The following is a 14,189-nucleotide window of genomic DNA, read 5'->3' on the forward strand; positions in this document are numbered from 1 at the left end:
CCATGACCCTCTCTTTAGGTTTGATTAATTTGCAAGAGTGGCTCACGGGTCAACACTAAATTACTGGTTTATTACAAAAGATACTGAAAGGTATGTGCCAACATCCAGATGAAGAGATACACAGGGTGGGATCCAGAACAAAGTAGCTTCTGTCCCGAGGGAGTTTGGGGCCTCACACAGTGGCACGTGGGAGCGTTCTGGAAGCTCTCTGAACACCTGCCTTTTGGGTTTGATTTTCTTACGCAAGATTTCAGTCCAGGGGCACAACTGATTAGATCATTAGCCGTTGGTGACTGATTCAACCTCCGATCAGAGGGACAGAAAGCCCCACTCCTCTATTTGTGGTTGGTTCCCCTGGAGACCAGCGCCTCCCCCATCGTTAGGGGATTTCCAAAAGTCACCTGATTAACATAAACTCAGGCGGTTGAAAGGGGCTTGGTATGAATGACAAGACACCTTTATGGCTCTGAAGTGATCTCAGGAACCGAGGACCAGAGATCAAATATTGTAACAAAAGATGCTCTTTTGTTAAGGAAAACAAGCAACATAATAACAAGATGCTCTTATTGTTAAGGAAATTCCAAGGGTTTTGGATGCTGTGAGCCTAGAACTCTGGGCCAAATCTGTACAGTATTTCTTATAAATCTCAGTCTCATAGGAACCTTCAGAAAGTTAATAAATTCTCACATAACAATAATAACAGCTAATCTTTATAGGGTCCTTATGAGGGGCCAGGTACTTGCCAAGCAGTTTGCTTTGACTTTGATGCATAGGTACCACCGGTATCCCCACCTTACGGACGAGGAAATTGAGTCCATGTGAGGTTAAGTGACTCATCAAAGGTCACACAGCGTTAAGAACCCAGCTTTTTAAATTTTATGTATTGATTCTTATTTTTTAGTTATTTTTTAATTTTTTAACTTTTACTTATTTTTGAGAGGCAGAAAGACACAGAGCACGAGCGGGGGAGGGGCAGAGAGAGGGAGACACAGAATCCTGAAGCCGACTCCAGGCTCTTAGCTGTCAGCAGAGTCTGATGCCGGGCTTGAACCCGCTAACCGCGAAATCATGACCTAAGCCGAAACTGGATGCTTAACCGACTGAGCCACCCAGTCGCCCCTATTTATTTATTTTTAAAATTTTCTTTATTAAGTAATCTCTATATCCAACATGGGGCTCGAACTTGCGACCTCGAGTTCAAGACTCACATGCTCCTCGGACCGAGCCAGCCAAGCACCCAAGAACCCGGCTTCTAACCACTTACCTGTGTCCACCCTTCAGTGTTCTCTGTGGTGTTAGGAATAACAGCCCTCCCTCTTTCCAGCAAAGAAGCCGGGTGCTCAGGGTGCCTTCTGGAGGCCCCCTGGCGTTCAGATAGGCCTTGGTGGGTTAACAAACTGTGCAACTGTCCTTGAACCCAGGTGAGATGTCCCTAGGGGAATTCTGAGGGTGAGGGCTGGGGTCAGGGACCAGAGTGAGGATCACCGATGTCACAGTAATTCCATCTGTACCCACAGGTGGTGGCACCCAGAAAGAAAGCCCGGAGCAAGCAGCAGTTCCTGCCTTTTTTCTCCCTGTCATATGAAGCTTCTAAAAATGACAAAGTGATACACGCCTCTCACAGCAATGCGTAGCAGTAGATAGAAAAAAGACTGTCATCCCCCTCTGCTTGCCTGCCCTCCACCCGAGGGAGCCAGGTTGCCCATGTTCTCCATGTTCCAGCAAACAAAGAACACACACATAGAGGGCTTAAAAAACAAAAAACAAAAAACAAAAAACCAGGGGCACCTGGGTGGCTCAGTCAGTCAAGTGTCTGACTTCGCCTCGGGTCATGATCTCACGGCTCTTGAGTTCAAGCCCCGCGTTCGGCTCTGTGCTGACAGCTCAAAGCCTGAAGCCTGCTTCAGGTTCTGTGTCTCCCTCTCTCTGTGTGCCCCTTCCCCACTCACACTCTTGAGCTCTCTCTCTCTCAAAAATAAACATCAAAAGAAAAAAAAAACAAGGGGCAGTGAGGGTGGCAAAGAAAACAAAAAAAAAAAAACCCAGAACTGCTTAATTTGTTTGGTTGGTCTGGGTTGGTTTTTCTTTTTAAGTTTATTTATTTATTTTGAGAGAGAGAGAGACAGCACAGCTGGGGGAGGGGCAGAGAGAGAGAGAGAGACAGAGAGAGAGCAAGAATCTCAAGCAGGCCTCATGCGGTCAGCACACAGAGCCCAATGCAGGGCTGGAACCCACAAAACCACGAGATTAAGACCCAAGCAGAAATCAAGAGTCAGACGCTCAACCGAGTCACCTGCGTGTCCCTGGGCTTTGTTTTTAACAAATACGGGGTCATCCTATAACCAGCATTCTGCAACCTTCAGGTTTCCTCCGAGTATCACAGTCATCCGTCCAGACTAGTAAACAGTCCATTCTCCTTATTCACGGCAGTTACACTGCAGAAAGTCGCAGAGGACGCTGAATTAGCAGACGGTGAGCCCTTGCTCCTAGGGCAATGCAGGGTGAGGTTCCTGTGAGCCTCTGGGCACAACAGTTTTATTAATCGATCGATACATAACTACATAACCTCGTTTTATGTGTGCTTCTACCTAAAGACATCTTATTTAATAGATATTGCTGCTTCATTAACATTGAACTCTGGGTCAACCGCACTATGACTCATGCCTGAACGAAGCTTATCTATCCTGTCTTTGCTCTGTGAGGCGCGTCACAGCCTTGTGCCTAGCAACACCAGATAGCACTTCAGCACCAAGCTTGGGGATCCTTTTAAACAGCAAAATCACCCACAAAAGACATAGAAATGTGGCAAGCGTGGCCCTGAGTAAACTGCCAAAAGACATTTGTTTGCAGAATGAGAGCGGAAACAAGAAAGCAGAGTGTGACCTTGTTGGACCTCAGCTGGGCCCCTGGCGGCCAAGCCACAGGGAAAGAATGGATTTCCTTCTCCCTTCCAGAAGCGTCCGCCTAGAGCCTCTGAGGGTGTGAGGGGTCCCCCAAAGAGCAGCAGAGCCCACAGCACAGCTAAGTGGGGGTCTCTGAGGGAAATGGCCGTAATCCTGGCTCTACCTGTCCAAGCTAGGTGACCTCGAGCAAATCATACTGGGGGGCCCTGGGCCAAGGTCTCCTCACTTACAGAAAGTAATGGCCTCATGGGGAGGGAGTTCGTGAGGTTTAGCCACCGTGACATGCACGATTCCCTACTCAGAGGAGGCTTTGGTGGGGTGCCCACTTCCCCTGAGCTGGCCAGTCCAGCAGCAGGGCAGGTCATGTCAGGATAGGGCCAGAGAAGGTGGCCAAGCGCCTTATCTTCCTTTGGCCCAAACTCCCGAATGCGGTGTTCCAGGATTGAGCTGTTCGGCCTGACACTGAGAGGAGTGGTCTGTATTGAGGTCCCTCTGGTCCTGAGGCCGTCACAGCCAGGCCAGACCCCAGTTCAGCCCAGGGCACTGGGTAGGGGTGGGGCAAAGGCTTTACCCCCCCCCCCCCCGCCCCCTGCACAGACCCACCCATTAGCCCCTTTATTTTATAGAGGGGAAGGCCAGTCACTTAGAATTCTTTTGGCTACAAGCACCAGAAACCTGATTCAAACCAATTTTGGCAGACAATGGGTATTTATTGGCTCATATTGTCAAACTGCAGCAAAGGAAGGGACAACAGGAACCTGATGTCATCGGGGTCTTGTCCAGCCCTTCTCTCTCCTTTCTGCAGATCAGATCAGCTTTCTCTACACTAACAGGTGCATGGCTGTGGTGACTTTAATTGTATATTCACCCATGTTTGAGACCTGACCCTCTCTCTTCTAGCTGCGGCTTAAAAAAGCCCCAAGCAAAGAGTCTGGTGGGTCTCCTGCCTCCCTGTGGGAGGCAGGGGGTGCATACTGGGATGGGTGGGGGCAGTAACACAGGCCTGCCAGAGCAATCATAGAGACTTGAGTGCCCCTACCCCCTGAATGTGTATTAACTATGGAAGTAGGTAGTATGTGGAGAGGGAAAATGACGGTCCTTCTCTTTCTTTTTATTTTTTTTTTTGAATTAACATTTAAAAAAATTGTTTGAGAGAGAGAGAGAGTGAGAGAGAGCATGTGAACAGGGGTGGGGGGTAGAGGGAGAGAGAGAGAATCTTAAGCAGGCTCCACAGTGTCAGGGTGGAGCCCAACACGGGGCTCGATCCCACGACTGGGATCATGACCTGAGCTGAAGTCAAGAGTCGGTTGCTTAACTGGCTGAGTCACTCAGATGCCCCTTTTTTCTTTTTTCTTTTTAAGAAATTTTTTAAACGTTTCTTTAGTTTTGAGAGACAGAGAGAGACAGAGCACCAGCAGGGGAGGGGCAGAGACAGAGGGAGACACAGAATCCGAAGCAGGCTCCAGGCTCTGAGCTGCCAGCACGGAGCCAGACGCGGGGCTCGAACTCACCGACAGTGAGATCGTGACCTGAGCTGACATCGGGTGTTTAACTGACTAAACCACCCTGGCACCCTCTTTTTTTCTTTTTTAAATAAAGGTTTAGTTTAATATTTCTGAATAGGTAAGAAGTTCACAGTTCACAATTCAAAAGCTACGACAGAATTGAGGTGAGAATTCTGCCTTGTTCCGTGGAGGCATCATGCTGTTAGTTTCTTGCATTTCTGGGGAGGGATGGAGCTTTGGGCACTCCTCCTATGGCTTGCAGGGTGGAGGTGAGGCCACAGCCAGTGTTTGCTGCCCCGATCTAGCCTTGGGGGCCCTTGCTCCCTGGTGGACCCATCCTCCCCTCCCTGGCCCTGTGTGCCCCAGGTGAGTTCTGAGGCCTGGTGACCCTCTGCCATTCCTGACCAGAACTAGAGGATGTCGGCAGCTACCGCCAGGCCCTCCCTTCTCTGCCCTCACCTGCTGGATCTTAGATCCCTGTCCCCGGGTCTTTTCATAGCCCTTCAGACCCAGGACTAGTAGAAGGCTAGTAGAAGGCTAGAGAACCTTGGCTGGGCGGGCCGGGTCCGCACTCCGCCAGGTATGGGTTACTGAGGGGACCCAACGAACAATGACCCCCTCACGACACACTGAGTGAAGATGAACCAGAACAGCCAAATTCCACCCATTTAGAGTTGAGAGGCGAGGAGTCCCCACGGTGGCAGGTCTGGGGGGCCATTTTGTTCTCTCTGACCTTTGCACGGGGACACAGTCCTCCTCATGTCCCTGCCTCTCAGACACTAGTCACACTTTAATGGCTTTTGCTTACATCTGGGGGTCACAGAACCTCTCTGCAGTCCCAAAGAGAGAGAGAGAGCTCACCCATGTTTTCTCTTCCTGTGGATTCCTGCCCCCTTGCCGAGGGCCCCATGCACGGGGCATATCCCTTGTCTGGAGCCACCAGGCTTCACCAGCAGGCTTCCCGGGTTCCTCTCTCTGACTGGTCCCGGCCTGCTCTCCTGCCAGCCCGTGCCCTCTGCTTTCCGAGATGCTGCCGGCCCCTGAGCTGAGGGGGTTCTGGTCCCAGGCCTGGCGCTCCGCAGCTCCTCCCTTTGGCCTCTTGGTTTCTGGGAATAGGGGCAAGGGGCTGGTGTGGCTTGCTGGCAGGTTTTTAAGGGCAGCCAGGCAGCCCCTGCCCTGGACCCTAATCCCCGGGAACCCACAGAAATGGATGCAGAACTTGGCCAGAAACATCAACGCAGCACTTGTTGTCCTCAGACCCGGTGCCGGGCCCAGGAGGTCCAGGGCAATGAAGAAACTGCCATGTGATACTCCCAGGTCCTGGGCCAGGCAGAAGACGACACGTGTCACAGGAGAGATGCCAATGGGATAGTCCAGGCGTGTCTGCTAGATCTTGTCTGTGGGAACTTGGTCTCCATTCCCATCATCTTCTCTGTTCCCCCCACGAATTACAGGGGGTAGAAGGCTAAGAACTACATTTCCCAGATGCCCCTGCAGCCAGGATGCTGGTTGGGATTTATATTCTGCCCGCGAGACACACAGAACAGACTTGAGAGGCCAAAGAGGCAGGGGCCATCTTTCTGCGGTCTTAGCACAGACCAGCAAGCTCTGGCTGACAAGACGGTTGTCACAGCCCAACTGGGGTGACAGCCTGCAGTCACGGGCTTCACACTGTGGTGGCAGCAACAGTGGTAGCCTTAGCAACAGCGGCCTCCTTTCCTCTGGAATCTGGCTCCAGATCACAGCTGGGGTGTGCGACCTTGAAGTAAGTCACCTGCTGGGCCACCCCTGCAGCCCTCCCAACCATCCTTACTCACGTGGGTAAAGCCCTATATCGCATCTCTGTTGCTTTCCGAAATAACCAGACTGTTTCCTAGTTCAGGTTCTGAAATCCGAATGATACAACAGACGTGGAGGTGAAACACTGTATTCTTACTAGGCAGAGTCATTGGTTCAGAAAGCACATAAGGGTTGGGCACCTCCTTTGTGTGGGCACTGGGCTGGGTGCTGGGGTATAAGAGGGACTGGACGTGGCCCCTGCCCTCATGGAGCCCTTGGCTGTTGGGGAGGATAAAGTGAAACCACCGTGGCATGTAGGATCCACACCACGGGTGCAGTGGGAGCCCAGAGGAGGGTCCTCGCGTCAAGCAACGTTTGGTTTCTGAAAACAGAGACCGTTCCAGACATTATAATGTGGAAGAGACTCGGTACAGGAAATTACGTACTTTGGAAGGTACATCCAAGTCTTTGGAAGGGCTGGATGATGGGCTCTCAGCTGGGCCTCCAGGACGATTTCTAGAACTTGGCCCTCTAGCAAAGCGACCACATCTGCTATAGTCATGGCCCTGCCTGGAACTGTGGACTTTGCATCCGTTCAGTGCTCCGAGTGATGTGGGAGAGCTGGCGTGGAGGCAGCAGTGTGTCTGGTGGCCCTGGGCATGTTGTCCTCACAGATGAGAATGCCCATGGTCCCTTCTCACGCTTCCTGAAACCATCAGGTTTGGATCGCCCCTGTTGGCTGAGCCCCGTTCATTGACATGCAGTCTCTCTCAAGCCTGATTGGTCCATGGCTGCCTTGGCTCAGTACCTGCCCGGATCCAGCCAGTTGTGGCCAGGGAAGCATGGCATGTTCCCCGGGGAGTGTGGTGTGACAGGCGCCGGCGAGCCTCCTGGCAAGACCCCATGGCTGCTGACCCCACCAGATGCCAACTTCTGCTGCTTCCCTGCTTTATGCTCAGAGGGTAATGATTATGTGGTCACCACTAACTTCTGCCACCCGAAGGTCTTTCTGGAACAAAGCAGGAATAAATAAATAACCAGACCAATCCAAACTGATGGGTACTTTGCAATGACCAAAACTGTCCATCATTTTTCCTGAAGGGTAAGAGACAGAATCTCTGCCTGTCAGAAACCCTGCCAGCGAAACGCCAAATGCAAGTGACTTTCTTCCAGATGCGGGGGCTGGAGATGGTCCCCTCCCTGCATGTAAACACCTGTTGTTGGAGTCTCGCTCTCATTTTTTTCCATGTGAATGAATGACTTAATCCTTTTTTGTCCCTGGGATGGGGTGTGGTCTGTGCCCTTTTTTTTTTTTTTTTTTTTTTAATTTTTTTTTCATCGTTTTTTATTTATTTTTGGGACAGAGAGAGACAGAGCATGAACGGGGGAGGGGCAGAGAGAGAGAGGGAGACACAGAATCGGAAACAGGCTCCAGGCTCCGAGCCATCAGCCCAGAGCCCGACGCGGGGCTCGAACTCACGGACCGCGAGATCGTGACCTGGCTGAAGTCGGACGCCTAACCGACTGCGCCATCCAGGCGCCCCTGGTCTGTGCCCTTTTAACCGAAGAGCAAGACCATGTCTATACTTCTTGGTACTTAGAGTTTAGCTCAATGTACTCCACAAAGGAAATGTCTCTGCAAGAGAGAAATATGCATTTCTTTTCCTCCTACAGTATATGTTTAAGTGTTTATTTATTTTTGAGAGAGGGTGGGAGGGGCAGAGAGAGAGGGGGACAGAGGATCTGTGCTGAGAGCAGAGAGCCCGATGCCGGGCTTGAACTCACATCGACCCGAGCCGAGGAGATCATGACCGGAGCTGAAGTCGGATGCCTCACCGACTGAGCCACCCAGGCACCCGGAAGCCCACGTTTTGAGCTGAAAACCTTTTGTGACAAACAAATGGCAAGAAACCTATTTACCGTCTCTGCGGGCCGTCCAGAGCTCATCCCAAAGAGGACATTGCTCGCCAGGCTGGGCCTGGCTAGGATCGAATTTAAAGGACAGGCGATTCACAATTTTGCAGCTGGCAAAACAGGCCACAAGGCTCTGACGGGGGCTTGGAGCCCAAGGATATTTCTCCTTTTGGAACCGATGCTTCCGCGCTTCTGTCTGGAAGGACAGCCTACACTGATAACATCACCCCCAGGATGGGTCCTCGTGTGCAACTGTCCATCCCTACGGGGACTTTTTTTCCCAGTAGTTTGTAGAAATGTCAATTTCAGAAACTGACACTTGTTTCATAAACAAAATATGTGTAAGCATGCAAGAGCTTATCGGAGAAGGCAGTTCAATATCTTTTGTCTTTCTGGTCACATACACATGTGGATTGAGATTCTTGAGGATGATTAACATCAAAATTTTATTTTATTTTATTTTATTTTATTTTATTTTATTTTATTTTTTAAAGTGTATTTATTTGTCTTGAGGAAGAGAGACAGCACAAGCAGGGAAGGGGCAGAGAGAGGGAGAGAGAGAATCTCAATCAGGCTCTGCAGGGCTTGAATCCATGAAGGGTGAAATTATGACCCGAGCCGAAATCAAGAGTCAGATGTTTAAGCAACTGAGCCACCCAGGCAGCCCATACCATCAAAATTTTAAATTTCTTTTAATGTTTATTTATTTTTGAGAGAGAGAGAGAGCACGAGCAGGGGAGGGGCGGAGATTATTTTGAAATTTTATACGTTAAATTAAAATGTGTGATATATTCAAGGTGCATTTGATATATCAATTATGTATTATATAGTAATATGTAGTTGTATATATTATAATTATAATTAGGACGTGAGAGTTTTCAATTTATGGTAGAAATGTATCCAGTTTTTGTTTAAGATCCTTCCCTGGGTCAGAGACACCTCCAGTATCGTAAATAATGATGGGGCTAAGGTGGAATCACGATTTGCAAACTGCCGAGCACGCTGCAAATTAAGTGTCTTATGTATAGCCTCGTCTCATCTTGGGAAATTTACTTCAGCAAAATTTAGCTGAAGACTTAAAAAAAAAAAAGTTCAATCATTTGTTCAGCAAATATTTAGCGAGCACTTAATCAGTGAGAGCTCTTTCCATCACAAGTGACAGAAAATCCAACCCAAACTAACTGAAGCAAAAAGAGATTCTTGCCAATTGGAGATGTCATCATTCACGGCTGTTTGATGATATGGAGGAAATACTGTTCATTTTTTGGAGGAATGCCTGATCGGCTCCGGGGGCTGAGCACCTCAGCCCTTGGCCAGGAGCCAGGGAGGGACACGGGCGGTAGGGAATGACAAATGCTTGCTTCTGTGTCCCAGGTTCCATGCTAGGACACAAACATGGACGGGGTACAGTCTCTTCCTGTCAGGGAGCTTCTCATCCACAAAAACAATGGTTTACTTTTCCATCAATTTCTTTTTTTTTTTTTCCTGCCCTTCAACGACACAGGTTTGATGTAACCACGAATCCCCCTGGACTATGAAGCTTGTTGTGGAAACAGCCTATCATTCTCATCCCGGATTTCATATATGCCAGTTTGATCCCATCTGTGGTAGATGGAGACCCAGCATGGCACGAGCTGCCCCCAAACGAGCCCTCCTGTTTCCACGTGTTTCCGCGAGAGACAGCTCCGAAGAGATGGGCGCCTTCTGCCTCCGGAAGCCGGGTCAGGCAGGTCTAGTTACTTCCAGGACAAGTGGCCTGGAGGTGTTCAGGCCTGGCACAACTTTTACAGAGGCGCTGACACAGAAGAATCATATCTTACATTTTTTTGAGCGATTACTCGGGGCGGGCATCATTCTCAACACTTTGCACCTGGAACGAATTTCACCCTCACAGCAACTCCGGGGGGTTGGGGCTGTAAGTGCCCCATTTCACAGATGAGGAAACTAACAAACGGCAAAAGAAAAAAAAAAAAAAATACATATATATATATATATATATATATATATATATATATATATATTTAGTTAAAAGACACCATCCCCTTTTCCTTAGCCTGGTCCCCTTGAAGTTCCCTTCAAGAGAGGGGGGTCCCGTTGGTCAAGCACAAAGGAGGAAGTCTCCTGAAAAGCATGCTGCTTTCTGACAGGTATCGGAGGGGCAGATATTAGTGTGACCTGGGATCTTATTTCAGTCACTCTGGCGTGAGTCAGCAGCAAACCAATGATCAGCGTTGGGCTTTCTTTCCAAACTTGTCTTGCCTCTGGGGGTTCAGTGGGCTTGCAGAAGGGCCTGGTAGGTTTGGACACATCTCGTGCTTGGGTTCTGATCCAGGCCCCCTACTCACTGTGCGATTTTTGGATAATTGAGTCAACCTCGCATTTGTTACCTTTGTTGCATTTGTTGCCTCAGTTTCCTCAACAGTAAGAGGGGAAGTAACAGAACCTCTATCCTAGGGTCAGGGCGAAGATTAATTTAGTTGACTGTATGAGCCTTTAAAACAGGACCCAGCAGCTTGTCAGTGCTGGTTGTTACTACTAAGCTCCAGCCAGGCCCTGGAATAGGACATACAATGAGACACAAGGTCGGTCTTCATGGGACTTTACAGCAGTGGAAGGGGAGATTTTTCAAAAATCAGCGTTTGTTCCAATGAGGCTCATGCTTTGCAAGAAAGTACACAGTGTTTTCATTAGGAAGGGGCTTCTAATGAACTTGGTCTTCTGCCGTGTGGGAAGAGACATCCAGGAAATTGTGGGGAAATGTATCTGGTTTTTCAGGTTTTACCAGCAGGATGGACTTTTCTAGAAGGATGTGACAGAGCTCCCAGAAAAGGAGAGAGGAAGGAGGAACTGGGCTGAGAAGCCTGGAAATGGAGCAGCCCAGCGGGAAGTGCTCATGCCTCCCTGTACCCTCCCTCACCAGGAATCACTGTCAACTATTTTGTCCCTGCTGGAGATTTTACTTCTGGGACAAGGGTGCCAGACTGGCCTGAACTAGCCTGGTGAGAGGGGCAGGCATCTTGATGGGCATTTCCTGGCACTGAACCTAAAGGGAGGGTTGTTCTCCCAGTGGATACGACACAGACCCAACAATAGCATCCTATGGAAATGACATTCAGGCCGGGGGCTGGTTCTTAGCTTTTTTGTGTGCCATAGACATCTTCTTAGAATAATGCTATTTGTTTATTTATTTATTTATTTATTTATTTATTTATTTTTAAACTTTTTTATTTCTTTTTTTTTCATTTTTTTCATTTTTTTCAACTTACACCCAAGTTCGTTAGCATATAGTGCAACAATGATTTCAAGAGTAGATTCCTTAGTGCCCCTTACCCATTAGCCCATCCCTCCTCCCACACCCCCTCCAGTAACCCTCTGTTTGTTCTCCATATTTACGAGTCTCTTCTGTTTTGTCCCCCTCCCTGTTTTTATATTATTTTTGTTTCCCTTCCCTTATATTCATCTGTTTTTCCTCATATGAGTGAAGTCATATGACACTTGTCTTTCTCTGACTAATTTCGCTTAGCATAATACCCTCCAGTTCCATCCACATAGTTGCAAATGGCAAGATTTCATTCTTTTTGACTGCCGAGTAATACTCCATTGTGTGTGTGTGTGTGTGTGTGTGTGTGTGTGTGTGTGTATTATATATATATATATATATATATATATATATATATATATATATATATCACATCTTCTTTATCCATTCATCCCTCGATGGACATTTGGGCTCTTTCCATACTTTGGCTATTGTCGATAGTGGTGCTGTACACATGGGGGTGCACGTGTCCCTTTGAGACCGCAGACCTGTATCCCTTGGATAAACACCCAGTAGGGCAATTGCTGGGTCATAGGGTAGTTCTATTTTTAATTTTTTGAGGAACCTCCATACTTTTTTCCAGAGTGGCTGCACCAGCTTGCATTCCCATCTTTCTTTACAAAAAAAAAAAAAAAAAAATGCTTATTTTTGAGAGAGAAAGTGGGGGGGGGGGGAGGAGCAGAGAGAGAAAGGAGAGGGTACAAAGGATCCGAAGGGGCCTCTGCACTGACAGAGAGCCTGATCCGGAGCTTGAACTCACTAACAGTGAGATCATGACCTGAGGCGAAATCACATGCTCAACTGACTGAGCCACCCAGGCACCCCAGAATAATGTTTTTAAATGCATAAAACATAGAGGATTGGAAAGGAAACCAAAGATAATGAAATATTACAATAGGTAATTAACGGCGGGTGGGTGGCTCGGTCGGTTGAGCATCCAACTCATGATTTCAGCTCAGGTCATGATCCCAGGGTGGTGGGATTGAGCCCTGTGACAGGCTCTGCACTGAGCGTGGAGCCTGCTTGGGATTCTCTCTCCCTCTCTCTCTTTGTCTTTCGCTGCCCCCCCCTTCCCCCTGCCCCAGCCTGCTCTTTCTCAACAATAAATAAATAAATAAATAGGTAGGTAGGTAGATAATATGTACTTCTTTATTATCTCATTTAAATGACAGAATCTAGCAGGGGCCTTGGGACACTGTTATTTTGATGTACAGATGAGTGTAAACAATAGTTTGAAAAATCTGCAACTCTTGGGAACAAAGTCTCAGGTATTGCTACTACTGCTGTGGCTGGCCGCCTAACCTCACATGGGAAGGAGAAGCTAATTTCAGGAGGAGACTAGCAGAAATCATCCAAGTATTTCCCCCACTCAGGGACTCCCTGATTTAAGCAGAGGTCCTCTCCTGGTATTTTGCAAAAATGTTAACAGTACAAGATTAAGCGGAAACAACAACAAACAGATTATATAAAATAGTGGATTTTCAGTTGATTTTTTTTTTTTTTTTTTTTTTTTTTTTTGGCCAAAAGAAAAACAGAACAAACATTTGTGTGTATACGAAATGCACCCAGAACAGTATGTGAAAAATATTTCATAAAGAAAAGGGGAAATGTGTGGAAAAATCAAGGCTCAAGGCTGCCTTCCCAAGCCTTGGCTTGGGCTTCTCGCTGCCTCTCTGGGGGCAACAGGGGGTGGGGGGGCCCATCAGGCCAGGAGTGTGTTTCCTTGGGTATCTCCCCACCCTACCCCTGAAAAACGCCCAATCGGTTTGCCCAATCAGTTCATGGTGTCCTGGCACGTGCACCGGCTGGAAGGTGGAGACCGACTTTCAGCGAGGCCTGAATTTTGTCCCTAATCAGCTCTGTGAGCTCAGGTTGACCTCGTATCTCTCTTGATCTCAAATCCGCGCAGCCGGGGCTCAGGCTCCCACCCTCAGGCTCCTGTTATTCACGTGGGTCTTATTCCGCCAGGTACTTTACAGTCTCCACCACGGACGAAGGAGCATCGAAAGCAGAGCTGTCGCGGCCCCAGGAGCAAGAGGAGGTGGACACGGCGGCCAGAGACCGCAAAGGCTGGAAGCCTCCCCAGCCCGGAGGGAGCCGCAGGCACTTGGCCGGGGGCTGGTGACCGATGGGCAGATTCGGGTTCCACGATAAGGGAGCACTTTTACCCATCAGGATGGCCCAGGATGAAGACGGAGAGTGCGGGGCTGGGGAAGAAGCACCTTGCTTTCAGTTGAGAAGCCCTGTCATTCCGGCGAATCAATCGACTGTAAACTGGGATTTCCGCAAAGGATGCCCCGCGCTCTCCCCTCTCCTACACCTGCGTGAGGGTACCCGCGGGTGGTGCATTTTAGAAACGTGTCCCTCCTCCTGGGAGGCGTAGGCGAGCAACGTCACAGGGACGGGTGGGAGGGAGCAGTTAGTGCCGAGGGTCGGGGCGTTCCCAGTTTTCAGTGTGTGGTGGAAACAGGCGACAACATTTCAGGTGGTCCCGATGCTACCTTCCTAAGGAGGCGCAGAATTAACCAAAAATTGTTAGCACACCCGCTGCGACCGCGGCAGGACTCGAACCTGCAATCTTCTGATCCGAAGTCAGACGCCTTATCCATTAGGCCACGCGGCCGCCCGACGCCTGGTGCTCTTTGGACAATCTAAAAAGTAATACTACCGCCCTCCAGCTTGCTTGGGACCAACCCATTTGTTTCTTGGGCAGGGGAGGTTGGGCTTTGGCTCCCAGAGTTCCGCAGGGAGAGCCCACCCGGAAGTCTC

The 14,189-nt window shown here is 49.0% G+C and overlaps 1 non-coding gene across 1 annotated transcript; it reads right to left on the reverse strand.

Moving 5' to 3' along the window:
• Window positions 1-13,970: 13,970 nt before the first annotated feature.
• Window positions 13,971-14,043, reverse strand: TRNAR-UCG (transfer RNA arginine (anticodon UCG)). The gene has a single exon. It is a non-coding gene; the product is annotated as a tRNA-Arg (tRNA).
• Window positions 14,044-14,189: the final 146 nt, after the last annotated feature.

The sequence above is a fragment of the Panthera onca genome, chromosome B3 (assembly GCF_046562875.1).
Source record: "Panthera onca isolate mPanOnc1 chromosome B3, mPanOnc1 haplotype 2, whole genome shotgun sequence".
Classification (NCBI taxonomy): domain Eukaryota; kingdom Metazoa; phylum Chordata; class Mammalia; order Carnivora; family Felidae; genus Panthera; species Panthera onca.